The 10,730-nt window shown below is 37.9% G+C and overlaps 1 non-coding gene across 1 annotated transcript; it reads left to right on the plus strand.

Annotated features, from left to right (window-relative positions):
* Window positions 1-5,066: 5,066 nt before the first annotated feature.
* Window positions 5,067-5,174, plus strand: LOC148569011 (small nucleolar RNA R71). Its single transcript, XR_015882849.1, has one exon. It is a non-coding gene; the product is annotated as a small nucleolar RNA R71 (small nucleolar RNA).
* The last annotated feature ends 5,556 nt before the right edge of the window (window positions 5,175-10,730 follow it).

Genomic DNA, 10,730 nt, shown 5'->3' on the forward strand with positions numbered 1-10,730 from the left:
AGTAAAGTCCAGAAATGTGAATTTAATATAAAAACTAATGAAAACATCCCTAAAAGTAGCTAGATCCTACTAAAAACATACTAAAAACAATGCCAAAAAGTGTATAAATTATCTGCTCATCACAACACCAAACTTAAATTGTTGCTTGTCCCCAAGCAACTGAAAATCAAATAGGATAAAAAGAAGAGAATATACTATAAATTCCAAACTATCAATGAAACATAGCTCCAATCAAATGAGCGGGACTTGTAGCTTTTTGCCTCTTGAATAGTTTTGGCATCTCACTTTATCCATTGAGGTTCAGAATGATTGGCATCTATAGGAACTCAGAGTTCAGATAGTGTTATTGATTCTCCTAGTTCAGTATGATGATTCTTGAACATAGCTTCTTTATGAGTCTTGGCCGTGGCCCTAAGCACTTTGTTTTCCAGTATTACCACCGGATACATAAATGCCACAGACACATAATTGGGTGAACCTTTTCAGATTGTGACTCAGCTTTGCTAAAGTCCCCAATTAGAGGTGTCCAGGGTTCTTAAGCACACTCTTTTTTTTTTTGCTTTGGACCTTGACTTTAACCGCTCAGTCTCAAGTTTTCACTTGACACCTACACGCCACAAGCACATGGTTAGGGACAGCTTGGTTTAGCTGCTTAGACCAGGATTTTATTCCTTTAGGCCCTCCTATCCACTGATGCTCAAAGCCTTGGGATCCTTTTTATCTCCCTTGCCTTTTGGTTTTAAGGGTTATTGGCTTTTTGCTCTTGCCTCTTGGTTTTAAGAGCTTTGGCTTTTTCTGCTTGCTTTTTCTTTTTCTATTTTTTTTTTGCCATTTTTTTTCTGCAAGCTTTGTTCTTTGCTGCTTTTTCTTGCTTCAAGAATCATTTTTATGATTTTTCAGATTATTAAATAACATGTCTCCTTGTCATCATTCTTTCAAGAGCCAACATATTTAACATTCTTAAACAACAACTTCAAAAGACATATGCACTGTTCAAGCATTCATTCAGAAAACAAGAAGCAATGTCACCACATCAATATAATTAAACTAAGTTCAAGGATAAATTCGAAACTCATGTACTTCTTGTTCTTTTGAATTAAAACATTTTTCATTTAAGAGAGGTGATGGATTCATAGGACATTCATAACTTTAAGACAGAGTTACTAATTACTAATGATCATGTAATGAAGATACAAACATAGATAAGCACTTAACATAGAAAACGAAAAACAGAGAAAGTAAGAACAAGGAATGAGTCCACCTTAGTAATGGTGGTGTTTTCTTCTTGAGGAACCAATGATGTCCTTGAGCTCTTCTATGTCTCTTCCTTGTCTTTGTTGCTCCTCCCTCATTGCTTTTTGATCTTCTCTAATTTCATGAAGGATGATGGAGTGCTCTTGATATTCCACCCTTAGTTGTCCCATGTTGGAACTTAATTCTCCTAGGGAGGTGTTGATTTGCTCCCAAAAATTCTGTGGAGGAAAGTGCATTTGAGGCATCTCCGGGATCTCATGGTGATGAGCTTCCTACGCCTCTTGAGCTCCATGAATGGGCTCTCTTGCTTGCTCCATCCTTTTCTTAGTGATGGGCTTCTCTTCCTCAATGGGAATGTCTCCTTCTATGAAAGCTCCAACTGAGTAACATAGATGGCAAATAAGATGAGGAAAAGCTAGCCTTGCCCCAGGAGAGGGCTTTTCGGCTATTTTGTAGAGTTCAAGGGAGATGACTTCATGAACTTCTACTTCCTCTCCAATCATGATGCTATGGATCATGATGGCCCGATCCACAGTAACTTCAGATCGGTTGCTAGTGGGGATGATGGAGCGTTGGATGAACTCTAACCATCCTCTAGCTACAGGCTTGAGGTCCAGTCTTCTTAATTGAACCGGCTTGCCTTTGGAGTCAATCTTCCATTGAGCTCCTTCCACACATATGTCCATGAGGACTTGGTCCAACCTTTGATTAAAGTTGACCCTTCTAGTGTAGGGGCATGCATCTCCTTGCATCATAGGCAAGTTAAACGCCAACCTCACATTTTCCGGACTAAAATCTAAGTATTTCCCCCTAACTATTGTAACATAATTCTTTGGATTCGGGTTCTTACTTTGATCATGGTTCCTAGTGATCCATGCATTGGCATAGAACTCTTGAACCATTAGGATGCCGACTTGTTGGATGGGGTTTGTTAGAACTTCCCAACCTCTTCTTTGGATTTCATGTCGGATCTCCGGATACTCATTTCTTTTGAGCTTGAAAGGGACCTCGGGGATCACTTTCTTCTTGGCCACAACATCATAGAAGTGGTCTTGATGGGCTTTGGAGATGAACCTTTCCATCTCCCATGACTCGGAGGTGGAAGCTTTTGTCTTCCCTTTTTCTTTTCTAGAGGATTCTCCGGTCTTGGGTGCCATCAATGGTAATGGAAAAACAAAAAGCTTATGCTTTTACCACACCAAACTTAGAATATTGCTCGCCCTCGAGCAAGAAAAGAAAGTAGAGATGAAGAAGAAGAAGAAATTATGGAAGAGAGGGAGAGAGAGTGTTCAGCCAAGAAGAGAAGAGAGGGTTGTGTTGTGTGAAAATGAGGGAGAATGGAGGGCTATATATAGGGAAGGGAGGGGGGTAAGGTTCGGCCATAAGGATGGGTTTTGGGTGGGAAATTGATTTTGAATTGTGAAGGTAGGTGGAGTTTATGAGGTAGGTTTATGGGGAATAGTGGATGGATGTGAGTGGTGAAGTGGTGATAGGGAAGAGAGATTGAGGTGATTGGTGAAGGGTTTTGGGGAAAAGTGTTTATTGGGAAGAGAGGGTGATTAAGAGGAGAGAAGAAGTGAGTGGAGGTAGGTGGGGATCCTGTGGGATTCACAAATCCTAAGATGATCCTGTGGTGTCCACAGATCCTGAGGTGTCAAGGATTTACATCCCTGCACCCATTAGGCATGTAAAATGCCCTTGCACACAACTCTGGGCATTCAGCGCCAGATTGGTGCTTGTTCTAGGCGTTGAACGCCCATTTGTGGCCCATTTCTGGCGTTGAACTCCAGAACCATGCTTGTTCTGGGCGTTCAGCGCCAGCTCTTCTCCAGGGTGCATTTCTGGCGTTCAGCGCCAGAACCATGCTCTGTTCTTGCATTGAACGCCCAAAAGATGCTTCTTACTGGCGTTTAAACGCCAGTAAGGTCTTCCTCCAGGGTGTGATTTTTCTTTTGCTGTTTTTTTTATTCTGTTTTTAATTTTTCTATTTTTTTCGTGACTCCACATGATCATGAACCTAATAAAACATAAAATAACAATAGAATTAGATGAACAAACATTGGGTTGCCTCCCAACAAGCGCTTCTTTAATGTCAATAGCTTGACAGTGGGCTCTCATGGAGCCTCACAGATGTGCAGAGCTTTGTTGAGACCTCCCAACACCAAACTTAGAGTTTGGATATGGGGGTTTGACACCAAACTTAGAGTTTGGTTGTGGCCTCCCAACACCAAACTTAGAGTTTAACTGTGGGGGCTTTGGTTGACTCTGCTTTGAGAGAAGCTTTTTATGCTTCCTCTCCATGGATGCAGAGAGAGATCCTCGAGTTGTAAACACAAGGTTGTCCTCATTTATTTGAAGGATCAATTCTCCTCTGTCCACATCAATCACAGCTCTTGCTGTGGCTAGGAAATGTCTTCCTAGGATGATGGATTCATCCTCTTCCTTTCCAGTATCCAAGACTATGAAATCAGCAGGGATGTAAAGGCCTTCAACCTTTACTAATACGTCCTCTACTTGTCCATAAGCCTGTTTTCTTGAATTGTCTGCCATCTCTAATGAGATTTTAGCAGTTTGCACCCCAAAGATTCCCAGTTTCTCTATTACAGAGAGTGGCATGAGGTTTATCCCTGAACCAAGGTCAGACAGAGCTTTTTCAAAGATCATGTTGCCTATGGTATAAGGTAGTAAGAACTTTCCAGGATCCTGTTTCTTCTGAGGCAATGTCAGTTGATCCAGATCACTCAGTTCATTGGTGAACAAGGGAGGTTCATCTTCCCAAGTCTCATTACCAAATAAATTGGCATTTAGCTTCATGATTGCACCAAGGAACTTGGCAACTTGCTCTTCAGTAACATCCTCATTCTTTTCAGAAGAGGAATACTCATCAGAGCTCATGAAGGGTATAAGGAGGTTCAATGGAATCTCTATGGTCTCTAGATGAGTCTCAGATTCCTTTGGTTCCTTAGAGGGAAACTCCTTATTGATTACTGGACGTCCCAGGAGGTCTTCCTCACTGGGATTCACGTCCTTAACCTCCCTTACAGGTTCGGCCATGGTAATTAATTCAATGGCCTTGCACTCTCCTTTTGGATTTTCTTCTGTATTGCTTGGGAGAGTACTGGGAGGGATTTCAGTGATCCTTTTACTCAGCTGCCCCATTTGTGCTTCCAAATTTCTAATGGAGGACCTTGTTTCATTCATGAAACTTACAGTGGCCTTAGATAGATCAGAGACTAAGTTTGCTAAATGAGATGTATTTTGTTCATAGTTCTCTGTCTGTTGCTGAGTGGATGATGGAAAAGGTTTACTATTAAACCTGTTTCTTCCACCATTATTAAAGCCTTGTTGAGGCTTTTGTTGATCCTTCCATGAGAAATTTGGATGATTTCTCCATGATGAGTTATAGGTGTTTCCATAAGGTTCACCTAAGTAATTTACCTCTGCTATTGCAGGGTTTTCAGGATCATAAGCTTCTTCTTTAGAAGATGCCTCTTGAGTACTGTTGGATGCAGCTTGCATTCCATTCAGGCTCTGAGAGTCATATTGACTTGCTGAGTCAATATTTTATTCTGAGCCAATATAGCATTCAGAGTATCAATTTCAAGAACTCCCTTCTTCATAGGCGTCCCATTACTCACAGGATTCCTCTCAGAAGTGTACATGAACTGGTTATTAGCAACCATGTCAATGAGTTCTTGAGCTTCTGCAGGCATTTTCTTTAGGTGAATGGATCCACCTGCAGAAGTGTCCGATGACATCTTAGCTAAGTCAGACAGACCATCATAGAATATGTCCAGGATGGTCCATTTTGAAAGCATGTCAGAAGGACACTTTTTGGTCAGTCCTTTGTATCTCTCCCAAGCTTCATAGAGGGATTCACCTTCCTTCTGTCTGAAGGTTTGAACATCCACTCTAAGCTTACTAAGCTTTTGAGGAGGAAAGAACTTGGCTAAGAAAGCCTTGACCAGCTTATCCCAAGAGTTCAGGCTGTCTTTAGGTTGAGAATCCAACCATATTCTGGCTCTGTCTCTTACAGCAAAAGGGAAAAGCATGAGCCTGTAGACTTCAGGATCTACTCCATTAGTCTTAACAGTATCACATATCTGCAAGAATTCAGTTAAGAACTGAAAAGGATCTTCAGATGGAAGTCCATGAAACTTGCAGTTTTGCTGCATCAGAGAAACTAGCTGAGGTTTCAGCTCAAAATTGTTTGCTCCAGGCAGGAATGGAGATCCTTCTTCCATGTAAATTGGAATTAGGTGCAGTAAAGTCACCAAGCATCCTCCTTGCATTATTATTATTTTCGGCTGCCATCTCTTCTTCCTGTTCGAAAATTTCTGAAAGGTTATCTCTGAATTGTTGTATTTTAGCTTCTCTTAGTTTCCTTTTCAGAGTCCTTTCAGGTTCTGGATCTGCTTCAACAAGAATGTTCTTGTCCTTGCTCCTGCTCATATGACAAAGAAGAGGGCACAGAAAAATAATAATAATAATAGGGATCCTTTTTACCACAGTATAGAGGTTCCCTTATGTGAGTAGAAGAAAATAAGAAGAGAGAATCTGAACTCAGAGAGAGAAGGAGAATTTTCGAAAATAATTTTTGAAAAAAAGTTAGTGATTTTCGAAAATAGTTTTTTGAAAAAGGTTAGTAATTTTCGAAAATTAAAATAAAAAATTAAAATAATTAGTTAATTAAAAAGAAATTTTGAAAAAGAGGGAAGATATTTTCGAAAATTAGAGAGGGAAAGTTAGTTAGGTAGTTTTGAAAAAGATAAGAAACAAACAAAAAGTTAGTTAGTTAGTTGAAACAAATTTGAAAATCAATTTTGAAAAGATGAGAAGATAAGAAGTTAGAAAAGATATTTTGAAATCAAATTTTTGAAAAAGATATGATAAGAAGATATTTTTGAAAAGATATGATTAAAATTAGTTTTTGAAAAAGATTTGATTTTTAAAACCACAATTAATGACTTGACTCACAAGAAATCACAAAATATGATTCTAGAACTTAAAGTTTGAATCTTTCTTAACAAGCAAGTAACAAACTTGAAATTTTTGAATCAAAACATTAATTGATGATGTTATTTTCGAAAATTATGTGATAAAGATAAGAAAAAGATTTTTGAAAAATATTTTTATAATTTTCGAAAATAACTAAGAAAAATGAAAAAGATTTGATTTTTGAAAAAGATTTTGAAAAAGATAAGATTTTTAAATTGAAAATTTGATTTGACTCATAAAAACAACTTGATTTTAAAAATTTTTGAAAAAGTCAACTCAAATTTTCGAATTTGATGAGAAGAAAAAGGGAAAGATTTTTTTTTTATTTTTGAATTTTTTAATGATGAGAGAGAAAAACATGAACATGATGCAATGCATGAAATTTTTAGATCAAAACAATGAATGCATGCAAGAATGCTATGAATGTCAAGATGAACACCAAGAACACTATGAAGATCATGATGAACATCAAGAACATAATTTTGAAAAATTTTTAATGCAAAGAAAACATGCAAGACACCAAACTTAGAAATTTTTCATGTATGGACACTATGAATGCATGAATGCATATGAAAAACAAGAAAAGACACAAAACAAAAAAACATCAAGATCAAACAAGAAGACTTACCAAGAACAACTTGAAGATCATGAAGAACACTATGAATGCATGAATTTTCGAAAAATGCAAGATGAATATGCAATTGACACCAAACTTATAACATGACACATGACTCAAACAAGAAACACAAAAATATTTTTTATTTTTATGATTTTCTAATTTTTTTGGATTTTTTTTTTCGAAAATTATTTAGAAAAAGAAAAATAAGGATTCCAAAATTTTTAATATGAATTCCAGGAATCTTGCAATATTAGTCTAAAGCTTCAGTCCAGGAATTAGACATGGCTCACTAGCCAGCCAAGCTTTCAAAAAGCTCCGGTCCAAAACACTAGACATGGCCAATGGCCAGCCAAGCTTCAGCAGATACCTATCATGTATACAACAGCTGATACTTCATCCAACTTCATATACTTATAAGTGGAAGCCTCAGTCTAAAAGAATTTAGACATGGCTTTACAGCCAGCCAGGCTTCACATGCTTCATGAAACACTAGAATTCATTCTTAAAAATTCTGAAGAAAAATATATTTTTGAAAACATTTTTTTTGAAAACTTTGTTCGAAAACAAAGGAGGAATTTTTGAAAGATTTTTGAAAAATTTTTGAAAGATTTTTTTGAAAAACTTTTTGAAAAGAAAATTACCTAATCTGAGCAACAAGATGAACCGTCAGTTGTCCAAACTCGAACAATCCCCGGCAATGGCGCCAAAAACTTGATATGCGAAATTGCTACTCAGGTTGTGAATTGTTGTTCGAAATTGATTCCCTGGCAATGGCACCAAAAACAGATGCACAGAACCATGGTCTAAACATATCTTCACAACTTCGCATATCTAACCAGCAAGTGCACTGTGTCGTCCAAGTAATAAACCTTACGTGAGTAAGGGTCGATCCCACGGAGATTGTTGGTATGAAGCAAGCTATGGTCACCTTGTAAATCTCAGTCAGGCGGATATCAAATAGTTATGGAGTTTTCGAATATAATTAATAAATAAACAGAAAATAAGGATAGAAACACTTATGTAATTCAGAGGTGAGAATTTCAGATAAGCGCATAGAGATGCTTCCGTTCTTCTGAATCTCTGTTTTTCCGCTGTCTTCATCCAATCAGTCTTACTCCTTTCTATGGCTGGCTTTTTGTAAGGACATCACCGTTGTCAATGGCTACTTTTAATCCTCTCTGGAAAATGGTCCAAATGCTTTGTCACAGCACGGCTAATCGTCTGGAGGCATCACCCTTGTCGATGGCTGCGTCCTATTCCTCTCTGTGAAAATGGTCCGATGCGCTGTCACTGCATGGCTAATCATCTGGAGGTTCTCGATCATACTGGAATAGGATTTACTATCCTTTTGCGTCTGTCACTACGCCCAGCACTCGCGAGTTTGAAGCTCGTCACAGTCATTCAATCCCAGAGTCCTACTCGGAATACCACAGACAAGGTTTAGACTTTCCGGACTCTCATGAATGTCGCCATCAATCTAGCTTACACCACGAAGATTCTGATTAAGAAATCTAAGAGATACTCATTCAATCGAAGGTAGAACGGAAGTGGTTGTCAGGCACGCGTTCATAGGGAATGATGATGATTGTCACGTTCATCACATTCAGGTTGAAGTGCGAATAAATATCTTAGAAGTGGAATAAGTTGAATTGAATAGAAAAACAGTAGTACTTTGTATTAATCTTTGAGGAACAGCAGAGCTCCACACCTTAATCTATGGAGTGCAGAAACTCTACCGTTGAAAATACATAAGTAATGAAGGTCCAGGCATGGCCGAGAGGCCAGCCCCCAAACGTGATCTAAGATAGCATACAACTGATCAAAGATGTCTAATACAATAGTAAAAAGTCCTATTTATAATAAACTAGCTACTAGGGTTTACAGAAGTAAGTAATTGATGCATAAATCCACTTTCGGGGCCCACTTGGTGTGTGCTTGGGCTGAGCTTTGAGTGTTGCAAGTGTAGAGGTCCTTCTTGGAGTTGAACGCCAGCTTTTGTGCCAGTTTGGGCGTTCAACTCTGGTTTTGGATCCTTTTCTGGCGTTTAACTCCAGACTGCAGCGTAGAACTGGCGTTCAACGCCCTTTTGTGTCGTCTAAACTTGGCCAAAGTATGGACTATTATATATTGCTGGAAAGCCCTGGATGTCTACTTTCCAACGCAATTGAAAGCGCGCCATTTTGAGTTCTGTAGATCCAGAAAATCCATTTTGAGTGCAGGGAAGTCAGAATCCAACAGCATCAGCAGTCCTTCTTCAACCTCTGAATCTGATTTTTGCTCAAGTCCCTCAATTTTAGCTAGAAAATACCTGAAATCACAGAAAAACACACAAACTCATAGTAAAGTCCATAAATGTGAATTTAACATAAAAACTAATGAAAACATCCCTAAAAGTAGCTAGATCCTACTAAAAATATACTAAAAACAATGCCAAAAAGCGTATAAATTATCCGCTCATCACATAGCTTGGCCGATTTCTACGTATTTTCCAAGGCAACCCACAAAGCAAACTCACAAGCCTTCCTCACCACAATCCAGCTTTCCAAGCCTCCAATGCCCACAAATCAACTCCAATATTTATATATACCTAAATTTCACATTAACACACATATATATATCCAAAGCTTAATAATCAAAACACAAATTCAAAGAATTAGATACAGTTCTAGGATTCTCACCTTATCCAAGCACCAAATATGCAATATTGAACGTTCTCCTCAAGCTAATTCGAGCCTAAACACCGGAATTGAACAATTTTCAACATAATTGCTCATAATTTTTGAAATTGGAAAGGAAGAAATTGGAACACATAAGTGATTTTCTTACCTAATTAGTGACTGGATTTTGTATAGCTTGACGTTGCGGTCGCGTGGCTGCAAAACGGTGTGGCGATCGGAGCTCCGGATCAAAAGTTACGTGGATTTGATTGAAAATCAAGGGTTTTGTGAATTTTGTTACCTTCTTCTCCCTTGTGCTGAGCTTCAGCATCCTATGGATGAAGAAGAGAGAGAAGTCGGCTTAAGCTCACTTAAGTAAGTGAATTGGTTGGGCCTACGGGCCCGGTTCGAATTCGGTTCGACCGGTTCAGCCCGTTCGGCCCAATCTTGGGCCAAATTTTTTAAAATTAGTGTCAAAATTCTCGTTCCAATTAGCTCTATCTTATTTTACTATAAAATTAACATTTCAAATTTTTTTATTAAAAATTTAATTTATTGATTAATTATTTGCTAAATTTGCGTGGTTTACATGGAAATACATAAAAGCGTGAAGAAAAAAGCATGCCAATAGATTGACAAAAGTGTGGCGATAGAGAGAGTGGCACGCTGTGACCCTTTCAAAAGCGTATCGGGACGCAGTCACTACACTTTTTCTAACTTTTGGCTATACTTAAAAGTGTAGAAAAATTGTGGTTTTCTTGTGGTGATCATTACAAGAAACACCGTTAAAATCGACGGTAAAATTGTCGATAATTTTAAAATTGACGGCAAAAGCAGTCGCTTTTAAGCGTGTTGATTTTTCAAAAATCTAATAAAATTGACGACTTGCGAGATTGTCGATAAATTTTCAATAAAATCGACACTCAGTGTGTCGATAATATGAATTTTGGATTTTTACATATTTAATAAAAGCGACACCCTAACTGTCGATAATATTATCAAAAGTGACGGCAAATTCATCGATATTTGATTTATTAAAATCGATAGCCTATCCATTGATATAATTATTAAGTACCGAAAAGAAAGGCGTCGAGTTTTTTTTTCTTTTGTCTATATTAAATTAAAAAAGGGATAACATTTCCGTCGGTTTTTAGGAGTAACTAAAAATGCAATGACAATGCTGATATCTAATTATACAGGGT

Source organism: Arachis ipaensis, chromosome B4, assembly GCF_059453495.1.
Source record: "Arachis ipaensis isolate K30076 ecotype BB chromosome B4, ASM5945349v1, whole genome shotgun sequence".
NCBI classification, from domain to species: domain Eukaryota; kingdom Viridiplantae; phylum Streptophyta; class Magnoliopsida; order Fabales; family Fabaceae; genus Arachis; species Arachis ipaensis.